This window comes from Heliangelus exortis, chromosome 2 (assembly GCF_036169615.1).
Source record: "Heliangelus exortis chromosome 2, bHelExo1.hap1, whole genome shotgun sequence".
In the NCBI taxonomy this organism is placed as follows: Eukaryota; Metazoa; Chordata; class Aves; order Apodiformes; family Trochilidae; genus Heliangelus; species Heliangelus exortis.
The window spans coordinates 60,271,881-60,293,995 of NC_092423.1; the positions used below are offsets into that span (position 1 = coordinate 60,271,881).

Here is a 22,115-nt window from a genome sequence, read left to right on the forward strand (position 1 = left end):
TCCATCTGACATTTTCACACATATTTCAAAAGATCTCTTCAACTTCATCATCATTTCAGTCTACATTTAGCTCATTACTAAGTCCTGCAATTGCAGAACTAAAATTAATTAGAATCCCATTTACTTTCTGAAGAGCACTCAAAAGTCTATGATTTTAAATTAATTTATGCAGAGAAAAGCTCTTGTCTTTGTAAGTATAATTCCAAGCTGTATGAATCGAAAGTAAAGATTTAAACTTGCAATGACCCCTTTTCCATGCAGTCTTAAATGGAGTAATAAAGCAAAAACTTCTACTCCATCTAAGTACATGCAGCAGTGATGGGTGTCTGCTTGCTGACTAAGCCCTGAAGCTTTTAATTGACCTATGGGAACGGACTATTTCAAGTACATGGCATAGAAGATATCTACTTTTTGCCAGAAGAATTTTTTCAAAGTAATTAATAATTTTGGTAATACAAAACATTACGTTTAACTACTCACTATGAAGAGACTTAGCCAGTAGTCAGCAAGCCTGATACAGATTTTAAAAGACAGTAAAATCTGTATGTGTATTCACTTGGGATGTAAATTTCACTCTTCAGAGTGATAGTACAAAAATAAGTCATTGCCTAGGGCTCATTTCATAGAATTGTAAAATCAGTTGGGCTGGTGGGGACCTTAAAGACCATCCAGTTCCATCCCCCCTGCATGGGCAGGGACACCTCCCACTGGACCAGGCTGCTCATGGCCCCATCCAACCTTCAACACTTCCAGCGAGGGGGCAGCAACAGCTTCCTTGTCCAACCTGTGCCAGTGTCTCACCACCCTCAAATTAAAGAATATCTTCCTAATGTCTGACCTAAATCTCCCCTCTTCAAGTTTTAAATCACTTCCCCTTTATAAGAAACCATTTCCCCTTTCACTACACACCTATGTAAAAAGCCCTACCCCAGCCTCCTATTCTCCAGGCTGAACAACCCCAACTTCCTCAGCCTGTCTTCACAGGAGAGGTGCTCCAGCCCTCTGATCATTTTAGTGGCTCTGCTCTGGACACATTCCAGGAGCTCTGTGTCCTTCTTATGCTGGGGACTCCAGAACTGGACACAGTACTGCAGGGGGGGTCTCACAGGAGCAGAGCAGAGGGGGAGAATCACCTCCCTTGACCGACTGTCTGTGCTCCTTTTGATGCAGCCCAGGACAGGGTTGGCTTTCTGAACTGCAGGCACACATTGACAGCTCACGTTGAGCTTCTGGTCCACCACCACCAATAAATCCCTCTTCTCTGGGCTGCCCTCAATCCTTTCTCCTCCCAGCTTGTACTGGTGCATGGCACTGCCTAAACCCAGGCGGAGAACCTTGCACTTGGCCTTGCTGAACTTCATGCAGTTTGCACAAGCCCACTTTTTGAGCCTGGATGGCATCCCTTCCCTCTAGAGTGCTGACTTCACCACACAGCTTGGTGTCATCAGCAAACTTGCTGAGGGTGCACTCAATTCCACGTCCATGTCGCTGACAAAGATGTTAAACAGCACTGGTCTGAGTACTGACCCTTGAGGAACACCACTCATCACACATCTCCATTTGGACACCAAGCCACTGATTAAAACTCTTTAGATGTAATCATCCAGACAGTTCCTTATCCGAGGAGTGGTCCATCCACTGAATCCATATCATATATTTCAGAACTCATTAATTATCTGTGGATTTTGCTGGAGAGATCAATGATAAATCATCCCTCAATGATTTTGGCTACTATCTGGTGTTATTTATACCCTAGTAGGAGTGTTTAAGAACTTGCTAGGTCTGTTGGGGGTACACAAAAAGAAATTCATACAATTGCCAACAGAATACATGCTGTTTCAGATACCCTTCATAGTTGCATTCAAAAATGGATAGGTATTACAATAGACAGTCATCTTGAAGTATGTCTTCAAAAGTAATGAGACTTCTGAGCATACAAAAATATTATATCTATACATAATTTAATATAAATGTACTTATCTTGCCCAACCTCCACTGCAGACTCAGAGTAGATATAAACAGTGGGAAAAAATTTGAAAAAAATTTTCTTCTAAGAAGTCACGATGTGTGATGAGAAACTAAATGATTCTGCCCCCCTGCTCTGCTCGCATGAGACCCCATCTGGAGCACTGTGTTCAGTTCTGGAGCCCCAAGCACAAAAAGGACACGGAAGTGTTGAAGCAAGTCCAGAGAAAAGCCACAAAGATTATCAGAGACCTGAAGTACCTCTCCTATGTAGACAGGCTGAGAGAGATTGGGGTTGCTCAGCACAGAGAAAGCTCCAAGCAGACTTTCTAGCAGTGTTCCAGTACCTGAAGGGGCCTACAGGAAAGCTGGGGAGGGTCTTATTATGAGGGCAGAGAGTGATAGGATGAGGAGGGATGGTTTTAAGCTGAAAGAGGGTAGATTTAGGTTAGGAAGAAATTTACTGTGAGGGTGGTGAGACACTGGCATAGGATGCCCAAGGAAGTTGTAGATGCCCTTTCCCAGAAGTGTTCAAGTCCAGGCTGGATGGGTCTTGGAGTAACTTGGTCTACTAGAAGGTGTCCCTGCCCATGCAGTGGGGCTGGAACTAGATGATCTTTAAGGTCCTTTCCAACCCTAGCCATTCGATGATGATGCTATGAATTTAGGAGATAGTTGTTTGGAAGTGCTCTTCTGTTTAAAGGACAGCAAAAAAAATCCATTTTAACTAATTTGTCCATTGCTTCTTATTAATAGATATTGGCTCTGGAGTATAGAAAACCAAAGCACCTTAACATGTTGTTAGCATCTCAATGCTCAGGTGACATTTAAAAAGCGCTAAGAAAAATTAAAAAAGATTAAACTGCTAGGAATAATAGAGGCTTTATACAGATACCTCTATCTGTACATATACATAAAGTACTTCAAAAATTATAAAATGGTAAGAATTCACAATAAAATAACCCGCCATACGTCTGGAGCACTTAGCATATTAGAAAAAGAAACTATTTGGTTTTCCACCTAGTAATCCACCTAAAAAAATTATCAGATCCTAAAACATCTTGGAAGAGTGAATAACACTTGGTAGTACTTTTCAAAGAAAAGCATGCTGTTCCTACCGAACAGCTTTCTCTAAACCAAGATTTTTTTCTTAGAATAGCTGAAAAAAAAATAAAAGATCCAAAGGTCACTGAGAACCCAGTTCAGCACTAGTCACAGGATTGTCTCTCTCTTGTCACTGCAGCAGATCTTCAGATGGAAGCTGAAAATCACAAGTGGCTACTTAACAGATAACACTAACCACACGGGCTTGGGGGGAATTCACATTATAAGACATGTTTTATAAGACCCAGCATGGTCAATTAGAAAAAGAAAGCTTACGAATCAATTGCTTTCCATTTACTGATGAGTGAGATATGGGAGGGAAGGGCATGGCTGGTTTGTTTCTTGTTGTTTTAGTCTTTTTTTAACAATTATCAAAAAGTATGGGTTAAGAGAAAAGTTGTATGTACCACAAACACTTGTTGTAAAGCACTTAATGAACTATACGTATAAATTATCCTTGAATAAGATTTTTTATATCTCTTTGTATTTATCTTTATGGGACAAGAATATTGGCACGTCCTGGTAATGGAAGGACAGTTGTTTATAGAAGACAAACAGCATTATCTCAGGTTTGTTGGAAGAGTCAGATGGAAAACTTTAGCTCTAAGTTACACAACCATCTCTGTTTAATATACTCATACATGATCCAGAAAAGGGAGTAAGTAATATAGTATTGAAATTCACGAAGTTAATTAAAATGGTGGGGATATGAAAACACTAGTAAGAGCAAACAAATTGAACTATGTCCAGAAAAACAAGATCCTTATTCTGAAAATGTCAAATATTCTATTTGGAAAAATGTAATATGAAACACAAGATGCTCTTTGGAAAACTTGGAAAGCAACAATGCTGAAAGAGATTACTGGGAGAAGACTGGACACAAATTTGTAACATGATATAGTAGTGGGAGACAACACAGGCATACATTATTTTTAAACAAATAGGCACAGCATTTATATGGTGAATATGGAAGTGAGCCCTTGAGCCTAAACATTCCTTCTGGACTATGGAAAAAAAATAGCTGGGTTTTGTTACACTCAACACGAGAACTATTAACTCCATTGCACCCCCTGCCTCCTGTTTTGAAAGTTTTACTATATTGAACCTACAGTAAACTAGAAATGCCTGCAATTTTCTAAGATTCATTTTGCTTGCATTGAAAATAACAAAATGCATAGAAAAATGGACAGACGGTTGTAAACAACGTTCTGCTTTTTGGTTACTGGACCTGGGCTAATGCTTTTCATTCTAGACATAATATTAAAGAAAGATTTTGGAATTCTGATAAAAACAATTAACACTGGAAATGGAAAGAGGAGAGATCATAAGACTGACAAAGACAAGGGCAAAAGACTAGCAAGAATTGATGAGGCTGCACAGCACCTTTGGAATATACTTGGGCAAAACCAACTATCAAAGAACCTCTGTGTATGGGTCAATTAAAACCAGACCAATCAAAATATTAGAAAAAATTATGTGCCACATGAGTTTCCATTATTGCATGATACACAATATTAGAATAATTCTTCTCCATCTGTATCTTAATTTTAGGATTGTGTAGGTTAAAAAGGAATGACATTTCAAAAAGAAAAGCAATTTTTGTCACGCACTTAAAATCTTTCTTAAAATTGCTACTACTTTGGTTATCCCTTAATGTGGGTTTCTTCTGCAGAAAGCCAGGCCTTTGAATGCCAGGTGGTAATGATGCCCCTGAGGAAGAATGTCCAATTTCATCTTGAAAGTGACAAAATTGAATTACTGTATTGTATTTTAAAGGAAAACCTTTTTCTTTCTCTCCTCGGTGCCATTAGCAGTCTCCTTGTCTTATTTTACTTATTCATCTATTTATTCAAAAGCAAAATAACACTTTTTTTTTTCCCCTCATAATTAAAGGACACCAGATACAATTAGCTTTCAACCCTTTTTGAGTTTGTGTAATAATAAAGTAAATTTGCAGAAAATGACAGTTATCTGATCTGTATGGTGTCTGGCACCACTGAAGTACATGTGATTAGAAAAAGGTCTCAGTATTCTGTCCAAAATAAAATTAGTCAAGACTATTTTACTAATTTTTACCACCCTTGACTTGATTTCAAGGGTTTATGTTACAAGGAATCAGATACACTTAGCACATTTCTCAGAAGTTTATTTAGGTGAGAAATGGATGCTTAATCCCAACACGTTTTGACCTCCCTCGTTTAGCTTCAAAATTTATGTTGAGAGGAAAATGTCAAAAAACCTATGCTATTATGTTAAAATAAAAATATCTTTTTCAGCTTAAATATAGGAGGAAGTCTGGCAAGTATAAATCAGCAATGAGATGGAAACTCAGGGGCATCTTTATCAACTGATCCTTTAACATAAGTTCTTGTAACCATGTCTCTCAAAGAGATAATTGTCACTGAGACTTGTTCTGAGTTTGCATTACACATCCAGTTTTTCAGGCAGTACTGGTTCATGTTCTCTGATGTGCTGTGAATATACTGCTAGATGACAGGAACTTTATAAGTTGCCAATCAACAAAACTTCCAAACTTTTAGATCATATATTAATTCAGCTGCTTAGGTTATAATAAAAGAAGAAGTGGAAGAATTACATATTCTGTCATTTGTAATGTTAATTTGCTTATCTGCAGCTGCCTAAGTAAATTTCCTGGAGTTTGAGGGCAAAGGCAAGGTCCACTCTAGTGGAACAGGTCCAAAGGAGGGCAACCAGGCTGGCGAAGGGACTCAAGCACAGGCCCTATGAAGAGAGGCTGAGGCAGCTGGGGCTGTTCAGCCTGGAGAAGAGGAGGCTCAGGGGAGACCTCATCGCTCTCTACAACTCCCTGAAAGGAGGGTGTAGCCAGGTGGGAGTTGGTCTCTTTTCCCAGATGACTTTCAACAAGACAAGAGGACACAGTCTTAAGTTGTGCCAGGGGAGATTTAGGCCAGATATCAGAAAGAATTTTTTTACAGAGAGGGTGATCAGGCAATGGAAGGGACTGCCCGGTGAGGTGGTGGATTCTCCAACCCTAGAGACATTTAAAAAGAGACTGGATGTGGCACTCAGTGCCATGGTCTAGCAACCGCACCGGTGGGTCAAGGGTTGGACTTGATGATCTCTGAGGTCCCTTCCAACCCAGCTAATTCTATGATTCTATGATTCTATGATTATTTCCCTCTCTGACATCACCCAGTACTCAGGCAATGGAAGGTTTAAGGTTTCTAGCACTCAGAATTGTACTTCAGATTCATTGAAATGTTGGAAAAATTTGCATGAGTCAAACTTCAACACTAAATGTTCTGTCCCAGCTGACAAGCAAAATATATCCCCTATATATGTATTTATACACTTCATGAAGAGCTAACTGCAGTCTTTAGATAGTAATAGACTGCAGCCTCTCTTAGAAAGTTATTTACGCCACAATTGACTGTGAATTGCCAACTCTGCCTGGATGACAAATAAACAAAGGAATACTTTGGAACTTCTGCTTGCCTACAATTCAGATACCTAAAAAGCCTTTAGCCCTAGCAAGTATTAAAAGTAAGTTGTCATTTTTCGTATTTTATAGATGGACAACCTGAGACAAAGGCTGAAAACAAATATCTATGATTTAAGAAAGCAAGCCAAGATAGAACCTCCCAAGCTTTTGTTTTGCCTACTGTAGGTATGTTAAGCACAGGCAATCTCTGAGTGCAAGGGCATTCAGTCAGGGTGAATGTACTTAACATAGGCATAGGGTAGTCTGCCACCCTGAAATACTAAACTATTTCTAAGTTTCACTACCAAACAACCCTTTTAAAGATAAACAAATAAAGTCTTTCCTATCTTTTAATACCAGCCCTTTTCGTCTACTTAATCTAAAACTACAATGAATAAAAAATGTTTTTAGAATATCTAATATGCAGCTGAAATTGTACTAAAAATCTATTTACTTTTAAGGAGCTGAGAAAAAAAATCCCACTTTGAAGTAGAGAGGGGAACTGGCAACCAAACAAAACAAATGACTTAGAAGTGCTTGATTTCTCTCTCAATTACATTTCTTCATGATCAAGCCTACATATAGCTTCACTGAAACTGAACACAAAGATCATTTTGCTGTAATAACAAGCTCAGGACTAATCCTCCTGTATTTCTTGATCCATACTCACATATTTCAACACAGTGTGTGTCCAAATAAGGCATGTCCCTGTCAGTTTACGTTCACAGTTCACCCTCATCTTTAACCTTAAAAATCTAACCAGAGATGATAACCTCTATTCCAAGTCAAGATGTATTTTGCTGGATTGATTCAGCCCCTCTGCCCTTAATAGAACCCAACAGCAGCTGGTTTCAAACTGCTCGGAGAAACGTTGGAGATCAAAGTTTGATTCTCCCAAAGAATGAAAGTCTGTGAAGAATGTACCTTCTCAGAATGGTTCCAGAAATAAAACAACTGAAATAAACAGGATTTGCTTATTAGAAAACCATGATAAGCATATCCAGAATGGCAGATATTTTCAATTAAAACAAATAGATACTTAAAATGAAGACATACAGTCATCCTCACAAATTACTTTGCTAGATTCTGCAAGGCAAGTGGATTCTTCACAGACAATATTGATGGAAATTACTTAGAACTAGTAGTTTACATACATAGTGTGTGGCTGTGCAGAGTAATGTGAGATCCTGTATTCGATTCAGATTTTATGCACGTATGTGAATTGCTCTTTTCCCTTTCTAATTATCACTCAGTATGTGGAAAACTCACATACTGGCATAAACCACATACAATAATTTGAGGTTTCTTTTGTCCGCCAGATGTTATTTATCATGCTAACTTTCAGCAGTGCTCAATACACCACAGGGTTTTCTTAATAATCACTAGGTTGCCCTTCATCATTCAACAGAAAACACCTACTACCTATTTTCATTGTAACCTAACTGAACAAAAACATGGCTTCCAGGACCTGAAACAGTCTGATAAAATAAAGGGTGAAGCAACCCCCATCAAAAGTACTTGAGGAAAAAAAAAAATCATAAATCTGTGCAAACAATCCCTGTCTCTCTTATTGGGAGCTTTGTAGGCAGAGCAGACATTTGCATTTATGTGCTCAACTAACAAAAAAGGTGTTAAAAGCTTCTGCTTTTAAATGAAGAGGTTCTTTTCTTTAACCCTTCAATTAAGATTTTTTCTCCCTCTAAATGCATCTTTCACTGTAAAATGACAACCTTATTAAGTTACATAGAAAGTAATGTTGGATCTACATTTTTTCAAGTGCCAGATTTATACATAGACATTTTTAGAAATGTAAAATCTTTTTGTTTTCAGATACATTCTTCTCTGAATTAAGACATGTATATATGTGTGTGTACAACTGATCAGATTGCTCTTATATATGTGTACACACAGACCAAGACATGCACTCTAAATCGAAACCCAAATGTGTAATTCTTCACCTCTCCATTTATTTATAAAATGATCCTGTATGGCCGGTCTCTCTTCACATACCACATACAATCTCAGTGAGGAAAAAGAGACAACAACCATAAGGAAACAAGCAAACAAAAAAACCCCCACAAAAAGCACATCATCCTTTAAAGGTCACATTGTCGTAGGAAGCCACAGAAGAAGAAAAGAGGTGTGTATATATATATATATATTTGTGTGAAGAACAGTACCCAGCTCCTCCTGCACACCATGCAGATTCTGTCACCTGAACACAAAACCAGTCTGAATTCATTACACTGGATAGCATGTGTGAAATATCAGTTCTCTCTTCCTAAATGGTGGATTTTTACAAAACACCTGAACATGTTAGTGGACTTCTCCCCCATAGTATTCCTCTTTATGCGACAATTTTAATACAACTAATGAGTTAGATCGCAGCAAATCAAAGATCTGCAAGAACACACATCAACCATAAACAGCATCAGATGTGTTGGCTGCTCAATTCCTACAAACTCAGTTTCAGGTGCAAATTTTACTCATTATATGAATTCCTTCAGTTAAAGGAGAAGAGCATATGATATGGACACACATGTGTTCTTTACAAAGAATTGAAAGAAGAGTTTCTTTTTGAAAAGACCTTTAAGATCATCAAGTCCAACCATTAACCCAGCACACTGCCAAGGTCCACCACCAAACCGTGTTCTTAAGCACCACATCTACACATCTTTCAAATACCTCCAGGGATGGTGACTCAACCACTTCCCTGAGCAACCTGGTCCAGTGTTGACAACGCTTTCAGTAAACAAACTTTTCCTAATATCCGATCTAAATCTCCTCTAGCACAACTTGAGGCCATTTCTTCTTGTCCTGTCACTTCTTACCTGTGGGAAGAGACAAACCTCCACCTCACTCCAACCTCTCAGGTAGTTGTAGAAAGCAATAAAGTTTCCCCTCAGCCTCTTTCCCCAGAGTGAACAACCACAGTACCCTCAGATGGTCCTTGTAACACAGCCGTGCTCTAGACCCTTCACCAGTTTCATTGCCCTTCTCGGGACATGCTCCAGCATCTGTGTCCTGTTACATTGACAGGTGAGGAATTACATTGTTTATTTTAGCTTGGTTTATATGCTAGAAAGTATTTTTTGTGTTGCTAGTGAGCTATGTTTTGACTACAGGAATTGGCCTTCCGGCTAAGGCTCCTGAACAGATAAAAAGTGGCAAGAGGAAATTATTGTATGTGGTTTATGCCAGTATGTGAGTTTGGCCAGAAACAATTTCTAGCATTCTCTACTTAGAGACATGAAAAATTCAGAATATTAAAAGTTAACACACTAATCACTAATACTTTTTTTTTGTCTGGTGTTACTTGATAGCCCCCCAAATTTTCACGCTATAGGAAGGCAAACTTTAATTATAATGATTGTAGAAAGAAAAAAAAAAATTATTTATATATGCCAAATTTACTTAGCTACTTTTTAGAATGCCAAATCACATTTAACTGTGAAATGTAATCTTCCTCTGTGTTTTCACATCCAGTTACTTAATTTTACGGAGACCCAGAATTAATAAACAAAATATCATGCTTGTTGAACTATTGTCTAGAATATATTCCCCATACTGGTGATATCTAAGAAGCTGTATAAATGGCAGACACAGAAAAATCATATCTTTGCCATTTCTAAGTGAAATAACCTCTCAGAATTTCATAAAAGAATGTCTTACGTTAAATTCTGAGCTTGGATCTCCAACATGATGTTGTGTGGAAAATTGTCATCCATATTGAAACAGAAACTTTCTGTGTGTGTGTGTTCTGGGCACATAATCTGAATATCTTTGCAAATCACTCAGAATCACACACAGGGGTTGGAAGGGACCTCTGATGATCCTTGAGTCCAAACCCAGGATCAGGCCCTGTAGTCATACTGTGTATCACCAGAGAAATTTTAAGTTTACTCTTTAGATTTTAGTTTCCAAACACAGTTTTACTTTGTAAGTAAAATACAGACATCCCAAATAATATCACTGAAAAAAAAAAAAAAAAGAAAAAAAAAAAAGAAAAAGAAAAAGAAAAAGGTACAATAAGGTAATACAACAAAACTGAACACTTCAGAACTGAGAATCCTATAACAGGATTTTTTTCCTCTCAAAGGTTCTCTGTAGCTTTGTCAGCATGTGCAAAAAGGTTTATGCCATCTAAAAGAAATCACAATGTAAATTTGTTAGTGGAAAGGAAGTAATCCTGGTACATAGCTGGCAAGGTCAGGCCATTATTTACTTGGCATGGTTGAGTTGGGTGGATGGCTGGACTTGATGATCTTAAGAGCTCCTTTCCCATCTTAATGCTTATATGATTCAAGCTTTATGCCAACACACTTCGGAACATTTTAGTAAAAGAGAAAAGATGTGCAAGTACAGCCCATCACATGAGAAGTCACAAGGTTTAGGAAACTCACCAAACTGTCTGAGTGACTGAGAAGGGTGACATCTGATCTCTAAGAGAAGGCACCACTGCAATGCAGCACCAGAAGTCACCAATGCCTGCAGCTGTCTGGCTTGCTGCCTCTGTCTCAAATGTTTGGCTGTTTACCCCTGAGTATGCAGGGGTGGTGTATCAGATGCTGGAAGCTGAAGGCACCAGGAGGAAAAGCTTTGACATTCTGTCATGGAGATGACAGAATAGCCTGGAATAAACAACAGTTTGAGTAGGATCACTTGATGCATTAAGTTACAAGGTTTTTCCAGATGTTGAACTCATCTTGGGATGCAAGATAAGGGGACAAAAATTACTTCATTGAATAGAGTGGTTGTGTGAAACCAAGAAAATGAGAAGCTCTCTGTGAATGCAGAAGAAATAATCCACCAGTGTTTTTTGGTTTTTTTTTACTTTATTTTTTGAATCTTGTTAATAATAAAAACAGCCCGATTCCTTAGTCATCAGCATTTAAGAGGATTCATGTGCAGGTCATATGCTCTTCAGACAGAAATAATCAAATGTTTCTAATAAATTTTAAATCATTTTGTGTTACACTGTTCTACTGCCACTGCAAAAAACCCCCCCAAAACTAGGCTGCTCTGGAAATTGGCTGCCTTTATTGGCACATAGGCAGACTCACAAGACAGCCCTGCTGCTGGATAACATTCCCTAAAAACCAACTTTTTAAGTAGTGCCTGTTGGGTTTGGGCCATCCTGGCTGATTTAACACATTTCCACATTCGTGGTTCCTCCATGATCCTAATGACAGAAAAATTGTGAGCCCCAAATTTACAGCACACTTAAAACCAATGTGCATCATGGGTAATTTTAGAGCTGAAAAAATGATTTTTTAAGGTCTAACGAGATTGCCTACACTCCTGCAAATAAATACCCAACAGGCAAGGATCATCTTACGGAACAGCTGGACTAGCCTCTCTGTATAGCACTTAGTAACTAAAATGTTTATGAATGTTTGAATCTTTCCTTGTGACACAGAATTTTGAAGATGGTGTCCACCTTGTTTAGCAGGCTGTTTTTAATAATAATACTTATTTCTTAGTGTGAGTTTAATCTCAAAGGCTTTTCACATATTTTGAGAGAAACAAAACAAAAGCACTGTGAAACAATGTCAGCATTCCCTAAAATACAGCTATCTGCTGAAAAACAACATCAAACATTTAACCCTATATTGTCATACTGCATTAGAATTTCAGGACAAGAAAAAAAAGACCATATTCACTTTAATTAATTCAGGGAAATATAACTGACATTACTTCCTGTCTAAATGGATGAACTTGGAACACATCAAACCCTTGCAGGAAGTAAATGGGCCTACATCTACAAATCCGGAAACAGATAAAATCAAATAGACAAGGATTACATCTTGAGTGGTGTCAGAATGGACAGACTCCTAGTTTTCTGGCTGCTGCTAACTACATTGGCAATTTAAAACTTCACAGTAGAAGTATATAGTAATATATGTAATATGTAATATAGTAATATGCTTATAATATAATATAATATAACCACAGAATGTCTAGGTTTGGAAGCCTCATCTTCTCCAGGCTGAACAACCCCAACACTCTCAGCCTGTCTTCACAGAAGAGGTGCTCCAGCCCTCTGATCATTTCAGTGTCTCTCCTTTGGACACATTCCAGGAGCTCTGTGTCCTTCTTATGCTGGGGACTCCAGAACTGGACACAGTACTGCAGGTGGGGTATCACAAGAGCAGAGCAGAGGGGGAGAATCCCACAGCACTCACCTCATACATTTTCCCAGGGAAATACCACACTAACAGTGCTTGGTTACCTAACTCTGCTTAATTATACTAGGGAGATAAAATAAAATATTTGGAAGTTACCTAGTCCACACCATGAACAGTACTTTGGGATTAAATTAAAACAAGAGAGTGATTTAGGATTTCCTGCTGAACTTTCTCTTCCCTAAGACAGTAGAAGAGGTAAATGGTCTTGAGTGCTATTAGATTTTTTATTTATTTATTTTATTTATTTATTTCTATATATTTATATATTTTAATACATATTTATATAAACCATATATTTATTTATTTTATTTATTAATTAAAGACTTCACTTAGATATCACTGAGGTTTAACAGATGACTAACAAACTTTTCATTTTCTGCCTACTGATCAGACAAGTTTTTTCCTTTCAGAATGACTAGCTCCCTGCCAAATGCCATTGTGACTATTTCTTAAAGAACTCTTTAAGGAAATAATACTATTTATACATTTATTTTTAAAAAACTGATTGAGGACTAAAAGTTCTTCATATTATCTTTCAATTTACAAAACACTACTTCATGTATACATGCAAATAAAATCTGAAAAGGCAGGCTTTGGAAACCTATAAGAGTATTCTTGCCCTGAGGCAACGAACTAAGGCATTTCTGTAAGGTTTGACATTTGCTTCCTGCACCTCAGATCTCTGGCTTTAGAGCAATGCTTTTCAGCTATTTCACAAGTAGTTGTGAAAAATGTGTGAATGCAGATTTGGCTGATGTTCATTAGAAATACGTAGGGCATTCCATGCTGAATAAGGATGATAAAAGTAATGGAATTTATTTCTTTATTTGTTTATTGAGTACTGTGCATCTAGTGCAGTACATTTGATAGCACGTGATCACGTAACCAAAAGAAAACATCATAATTCAAACATACAAGGCCGAAGAATTAAAGGCTGTCAGGCAACCATGAACTTGGTCTTGATCATTCAGGGAGTCTGACTTTGTACCACACACAGAATCCAGCAAAGGAGATGAACCTGCTGCATCAGCAAACACCTGAGTCAGGTGTCTTGCTCTCCAGGCTCTTTTTAGACATCTCCCATAAAATGGAGACTCACTAAACCTTGAAGGCTACCCATTCAAGTGGAAGCTTGGTGAAACAGTGGGAAGCTGGAAAAGCTAGACAGCCAAGCTTCCCTAAAGAGGAGGAAGTCTAGGATATTGGACAATACTTAAAAGCAGAAAAAAAGCCTATGTGCTATGCCTGGATCCCATATCTCAAGGGGCCCAAGAGACTTAGAAAGAATGTACGAGAAGTAAAGGAAAGAATGAGGCTTAGGCAAAGGAGAGGATGAGTGGGTCATACTTTCTTGGCAAAGGTGTCTACTCTAAGTGAATGATCAAATAAAGATGAAAGCAACTGGCTGAAATCGGATGAGATAAGGACATACTTCCTGAGGGGAAGAACAAGGAATACACAGGAGAAGAAAGTCTGAGTTTAATAATGTGATTCTTCACCAAAGCACTGTTAAAGAAAACAACTCCATAAAATGCAGGCAGCTATTTATTACTTTATCTGGGCTTGTATACTACTTACATCAAGAGTCTGACACTTAGAACCCTCGCAATGTCCATGTGCTTGTTAGATTAAAATATTCTCCAGCCCTAAAGAAACAAATTTTCGTAAGAAGCAGCCACAAAGTTGTGGTTCCAGAGTATTTGTAAGGAATTCATTTAAGGCATGACAAAGGATTGGTGACATAGTTTAGTAAGAAATGTATGTTCGTATTTATATGTGATATTTACATATTTCTCTTGGCCAAATTCATTGTACCTATGAGAAGCTCCTTGCATTTGGTAACTTTCCTACAACCTCTCTTGTTACCATTTCCAGGCTTCCAATTTTAGGATAGTATTGCTGTTACTCCTCCTCACCAGAGATCACATGTAATCTGCTTTTACCTTCATATGCTGATACCTTTTCATCAATTGTTTGCAATCTATTTCAAGAGCTTAATGTGCACTCTTACCCAAATAATTTTGTTTTCTTCTTTCTCCCAAAGTCACTCTTCTGTTTCTTCTCTTTTCGGAATGACCATTACAAAAACAGTGAAATAAAGAACACAACTGAGCAGTGGGAGTTACTCTACTAAAAGATGTAAACAAGGCACAATCTGGGTGAAAGTGAACCAAAGGATGTGTTGGGAAAAAGACAAGCTTTCAAAGCACTCATCTTCAAATCTTGAAGGTGTTAATAGCTGCTATCAATCAGGTATTTCCTCTACAGACAGCTAGAGAGGTGAGATATTTATCTGCTAATTAGCTATCAGTACTTCAGTATATCCTACCTTTTCCCTTCCAATTTTAACTGAAATAATAATGTTCTGCCCACCAAAGCTTAACAAATCCCTTGACGTGATCAGATACCACAATTCAAATTTGTCTGTGATATACAAAGGTCTGAACAGAGATGTGTCACCACATCACACATACAGGATATGAATGCTTGGCCAATTATGACCTCTATTAACACTACACACATGCTGGCACGACCCTTACTTTAACCATTTCTCTTTCACTAGATTTTTAACTACTGTTACCATAATTACTTGTTGCTCTCCTTTGATTAAGCTTCCAGCTTTACCTAAATATTTTTTCCTAGGATTATCATGCTTTTTTTCCCCTACATGTTGGCATCTGAAGTGCCCCACAATAGACTTAGATGAGAACGGAAGATACATCTTGCTAAGAGGTTTATGCTGCTCTTTGATCTCTCTGAATAAATCTGGAATGGCTGTAACTCCAGGATAAAAACAGCCTGTGAGCAATTAAAATTTCATTTTAATTAATTACATTTTCACTCAGAAGGAGTATTAACCCAATTTTGTCCTATAAGCACCTGGTACAACTGCCTCATAAGGTGGGAGAATTACCATAGCAAAGCAAAAAAAAATAATATCCTCCTACAGTTTGCCAGAATATTGTATATTCAACATACATTCAGCCATGCTGCAAAGGAGAGGACCAATCTGCTAGGGAGTTAAAGTTTTGAGAAAGTAAGGTGATGTACCAGCTGGTGAATGGATGGAAGGGATGGGAACTATCAAACTACAAACTGAGACTGATTTATTGTGCAGACCATGGGCACTCTCCCTGTTGCTGGCAAACGTCTGCACTACTGCAACTGCCAAGGGAAGCATTAGCAGACCTTGTACCAGCAGCAACCCATATAGCTTTTTGGAAAGGCAAAAGGTTCCATATGAGTCTGGCCATACCAGTTATTGGGACCTCCTTACTACTACTGTAAATTTTGGAGGAAGTGATTATTACGCAATAATGGTTCCTTTGATGGACAACAAATACTGAATAAACTTTCTTCACAAGATGTCTTCCTCCAGAAATTATAAAGAAATAAGATTCACTTCCATCATGGAATAATTTATTTTTAGTTGATTTTTTGTTAATAGCTTTGTGGTTTTGTTTTTTTTTTCCCTCCTAAGTTTTTAAAATTATTATTAATTAAAACTACAGAAAACATTACTTTTTCTTATGTACAAAGCTATACTTTTTATTTTTATTAAATATAATCCACTGTATTCTGCTAAAACATTTCCTTACACACACTTGTACCAAAAATGTCATCACAGCTTTGAAGGCACTAGAAGGGATTTGTATACAATCTGTGTTAGTAAGATTAACAGTCACTGATTAGTCTTGCTGCAACTGAAATGATAATATTTACTACTTTAAGTGTAGTACTTACAAATCACAAGATATCTGCTGCTGATAAAGCACTGCAATTTGTTTGAAAGTCATAGTAATTCCTAATTAGAAAAACCAAAACAAAATACTTGATAACTCAAACACTATTTCTTCCACAAGCATAGCTTTTCTTGCTTGAACTTCTCAATGCCATGTCAATGCAGTGGTGCATTTTCCCCATTCAAAGCAAGTTAAATCACCAGGAGCTGCTTAATATGATTCAATGGCTTATGCATGTGTTTAATCTAATTTATACCACCATTTACCCCCTTGCTGAAACCACACAAGTCTTTCAAAGCTATAGCTTCCTAGTAAGAATCTGCTTTTTCCCTCGCTGTCTGAACCACTCTGAAACCTGCACTGAGTGCTTCAGAAGTGGAATTATAGAGCACCTACAATAGAGGACTGGGATACATCTTCCACCTGAGGCTTCTGGTTGGGATATCCAAAGGTGTGAAGTCCTTCTCCTTCTCCCATCTGCCCTCCCCAACAGAGCCCATGGAGTTTTACCAACTGCAGCCAAGCAAAGCCTTCAGACAGCTTTAGAGGCTGAAGGGAAATTTCCTTATCGGATCATAGTGCATTTATAGTGAGAAATCGTGTATTTTGCATCATTCCTGGTTTCACTTGACAGATTATAAAAAGTGCTCAGCAAGTGTGTGGTGCCCTACCACCAAGCTGTCAGTTTGCTAGAGGAAACAAGACTGCAAACCTCTGGCATCTGAGCCTTGGAAAGTTTCGCAGAGGGGTAGGGAGGGGAATCAAGAGTCAGGAAGGACTGAAAGGCACAGGGCTGCTTCAAATCTTAGATATGCAAGAATGAGAGCAACTGTGCTGCCAAAACAAATGAAGCTTGTATGAGTGAAGTAAAAGAAATGGAGCATTTAAGCCTGCAAGTGAAAAAGAGCATGGCTCCTAATTAGAAGTGCAATGGTCTGCCTCAAAATATTTACATTAAAACCTTGATCTACCATTAAATTGCTGCTGAGGTTAAAAACCAGACAAAAACAGTCTCCCACTGTCATTAGTAATAAGTAACTCAATGAGGAAATAACAAAAAAGGCCAGAATGGACAATTTAGTAGCAAGATTATTAAATTTTTGTTTCAACTTTTCCTGAATATTTCAGATGAACCTATTACAAACCCCAGAAAATCACTTAGCTTGAAACAATGATCCAAGCTGCTCTGTCAGATTTTGTATTTAGAAGGTTTTAAAGATAACAGCTATAATGTCTTATTAGACACAATGGCATAATTTCAAGGCTGTCCTATCAACTTCATCCTGACAGCTTTTCTATTTCCCTCAGCTGCCTTGCTCACTTATTCCTCAGCACAAAGAAATAAAAGTATAAATCCAAGTAATGAAAACAGTCAAGCTGCTCATAAAATGTCATATTACTCTGAGACTGCACATCATTTCCCAAATAGTATCCTGTCAGTCACATGCTCATTCTTCAAGCGACAGAAGCACTGGCCTGAAAAATGCTTGGAAAAAAAAATCCACTATCAAACAAACAAAAAGCCATCAACAGGAAAATTTACAAATTTTCCTCTTAATCCCATACTTTACACAGCATTCAAGATTACTTAAAAATATTTAAAACTCATGGAGGGGAGAAATGGTGCCAAGACATCACTGCATTGATTGTCTCACTGACAAATCAATAACTTAGATGTGAGGATATGGTGATAGGGCGTTTTTTTTAAGACTATGAAGGATGGAGAATATGACATGTCTAACAAATGTCACTGCATTCTTTCAATAGAAATTTATGCTGTCAACTGTAGAGTTCCAAAGGGTTTTTTTCCTTTTTTTTTTTTTTTCCTTTAATCTTCAGGAAAGCAGAGTTAACAAGTATGTAACTGCTGTGACTGATCTGCAAGCTTGTGATTAACATCCCAATTTAATGTATACGGTATTCATAAAACGATTTAACTTCATCATACTTATTCAAAAGTTGCAGCTTTACTGCAAAATACAGCCTTTAAAAGATAAACTTGTATCTCTCAAAATGACATAAATCTGGTGGCACAGAGAGACACTAAAAACTTGCAAGATTTATGAGCCACCCCTTAATGCATGAAGTGGCCAGTATAATCCACTTCAGTTTTTCGTTAAAGAAACTTACTCACTTTTAAGTAGGTTTGGGGATTAGTGCACCTGATGGAGAGTATAAGTAGCTCTGGAACCAAAAGTGACCTCTAAGCATGTCAAACAGAGTCATAGTTTTACACCAATTTGCATTATATAGATTTTACCTTGCTGGTTTATTTTACAAGGTGAACACGTTAAGAAACATGAAAGCATCTCAAAGTGAGGGCCAGTCCTTCAGAGTAATCTCACACAACACAAATTCACATCTGCATAATATGAATGAAAGAAAAATGGAAAGACTAAAAAGAATCCAAATCATCACTTGAGAAATCTGAGAATCTTCAGAGATGTAACTAGAAACATAGCCTCTTGTTTTGTTCAGCATGTGAATCTGGAAAAAATGTTCCTGTGGCCACTGTTCTCTATGAAGTTCTGACATTTACATGGTCCATACACAGATCTACTACAGGAAAAAATATCACTGTTCTTCTTAAAATAACATCTTTCAGAATTATTGCTTGTGTGATTTCTATCATGTATATTAGAAAATACATAATATAGTCTACCTAATATGTCAGTAAAATCTATACTTCTGAAATGCCTCCTTTTGCAGCCTTGATTTCTCACCATTAACACTGCATTAATTAACATCTCTCACATTTATGCAATTAAAATGAATGCTGTTAAGTCAGAATACTATTTTGCAGCACAGCAGCTGTGCTGGTCATTCTGGAAATTCATCAGCAAATACTCTGTATTGCACCTCACTGCTCTGACTTGCCACTATTTCACTACAGAACACTGGGAAATGATCCCTAGAAGCACGCTTATAGCTGAGGAAACAAAACATGCCATTGCCATTAAAGCAACACAACTTAAATAGCTAAAATAAGTAAATGGAATTTTCTTAATAGTGATTTTAGTAGCAACATGAAAATCAAGGCTAGAGATGTAGCCTAAGCACATACTGTGTTCCTGAATCAAGTGTTTTTTTCAGACAGAGCTAGGGAACTCAACCTGATAGCTACAGAAAACAGTCAACATTAAGATTGCTTAGAAGAACCAACAAGCAGTCTTAAAAATGAAGAGTTCTTTCAGAAAATGGGTATAAGTATGCAGTATATTTTATTTATGTTCCTTTCATTCGAATCCCAACATCAGCAACAACAAAACACAGCCTCAGGAATATATTCACAAGGATATTCCTATGCTTAATTGCTACTTAAATGCCTCATCTTCACTACAGTTCAGAAAGGATGAAGAAACATAAATCCTAAACCATAAATCCTAAAATGAAGAGCCTTAAAATTCACATTACAGATTGTGCAACTCTTCTACTTGCTTTTGAGTTTGATCTAGCATTTCCAAGCTGTGCCTATGAACTACCAGTGATCTCCAAGGCATCACCATTATCTTAGTAGTCACACGAACAGAAATACATAGGTGTCAAGTCTCCATCCATGGGGTACAGAGGAGATTCAAATATGAAAAAAAAATCCATATTCCTAAAAGGCCTGACTGTTACCAAGAATCTTTACAGTAGGCTTTGTATACCATCTTGCTCAGGTTTAAGATGATGCTTAAATATTCTGCAGGATTAAAAAGAAATGGAAACAGAAATACTGTTCTGAGCTACACATAGCTGCAATTATCATTGTGATATATAATTGAATGGTTTCACAGTAGCTGAGTTACCTAATGGCCACCAAATTCTTTTATTTATGAAGATGAAAAATAGGCTTCTGCAGCTGACCTTGGGCTGTTTTCCTTCATTAATAAAACCTTATCACTTCTACTCCAAATAGAGCAGTTTGTCATTCAAGCAAGGGTAAAATACAAACAAATATGCATTAAGAATGTTACAGGTCTCTGATAATTTTCAAAATTGTATTTTAACATAATTACTGTTACTTGAAAGAGTCTTTTAACCAGGACTGTAAAAACACAAAAAAACCCAGACCTGACTTTAACCATCACAAACAACTTCTCAGGATGTTTCTTTCCTCTTCCCATTTTTTCTATGAACCTTACCATTTTTCTATAATCCAATGGGAGATGGCAAATTATTTTTACTTTCATTTCCAACTCATTTTCTATTTTCACATCCCTACATTCAGTGTTTTATCCGACATTAGAAAAGGTCTGGCAAGGTAACAGGGTAATTGCCAGTATTCCCTAGCTAACCTGATTGTAAACTCTGAACATGGTAATAACTTGGACAAAGCAAAAACCCTCAAAACAAGAAACAAAAACAAACAAAAATCTTGTGGAAGTTTGGACCACGGTAAGATAGTAGATACTAAACACAGAAATCTCACTGTTTTCATTGCCATGTATTCCATACATCACAGGAAAAAAATCTCAGTTCTTCAGAATAACAATAACATTACACTGGAATACATGTTTTCCCACCAAACTGTGTATGAAATAGAAATATTAAATACATGGAGGCAAAAAAAATTAGAAGATACAAAAAAGTATTGAATAGTTTCCAAACAATGAAAACTGAAGTTTTCTGGCAACATTTTATGAATTAATAGATCAGATTAGAAAAATATTAATATGCTTAAGTGATCTTAATACAAACCGTGTTGGGAGTCAATATTTCCTATATTTGTCACAGAAATGAAATTAAATTCATAGAGCACCCAAAAGATTGCTTAGCTACGTATTATTCTTAGTGCATTGTATCTATATTTTAGATTACACATATACATTGTACATGCTTTGCACATAGACTGCACTGTATTTTTTCTAGTCCATAAATTTAAAGGTAAAAGATATTTCTCACCACAAGCAATCTTCAAACAGTGAGTTTTGCATGCTACCTGTTAGCCATAACACAACTTACTATATTATTTTTATCCCCTTTGCCAGTGAGTTATTAATGTAGACTCAATAGACATTAGTCAACACATCAGTGCCTATTGCTGCTGCTTTAGTGGTTCTGATCCTGCTTGATCCTAAGCTCTGGTAGATAATTCACACTGCTAAATAACTTTTAAGTAGGGTGGCTGAACATAGATGTGATGCCAGTGGTTTTCCCCATACATTGCAGCAATTTACAGATCAGAAGGGATGAACCTGAGCCTTCATTTGGGACAGCATATAAATAAAAACCAAGAAAGGTTTTTATTTGGAAGTTGGAAGAAAAACAGGTTGAGATAGGAGTAAAACATTCCCACTCCACTACCAGTCTACTGTAAATTAACCCAATTAGTTTAAGAATATTTCCCCCCTCAATTCAAACACCTCCCTAGATCAAAATATAAAACATTTATTAACTGATGCTTCCAACTGTGACAGAAATTACAGTCATTTTTGTAGTACAGATGGTGTAAAAAAGCAATCTAAAAATATGATTAAAAGCTCAAAAGATGAGTAGCCTAAGTTCATCTTAGAAATGTCTGCTTGGATGCTGCTAAAAGAGTGTATTTGGAGTTAATTAGCTCGCTTTTTATCTGTTCCTCAATTAAGAACTTCTTACTCTCTTAATCATGAAACAGCCATTAAATTTAACAGACCTATCTAGATGACCTTATACAAAAAGAATAAA

General features: G+C 37.2%; 1 protein-coding gene across 5 annotated transcripts in view; it reads right to left on the reverse strand.

The window, feature by feature from the left end:
* The window catches only part of CDKAL1 (CDKAL1 threonylcarbamoyladenosine tRNA methylthiotransferase), a 384,171-nt gene that overhangs the window by 45,115 nt on the left and 316,941 nt on the right, over positions 1-22,115 (reverse strand). The gene's annotated exons all lie outside the window — the stretch shown is intronic.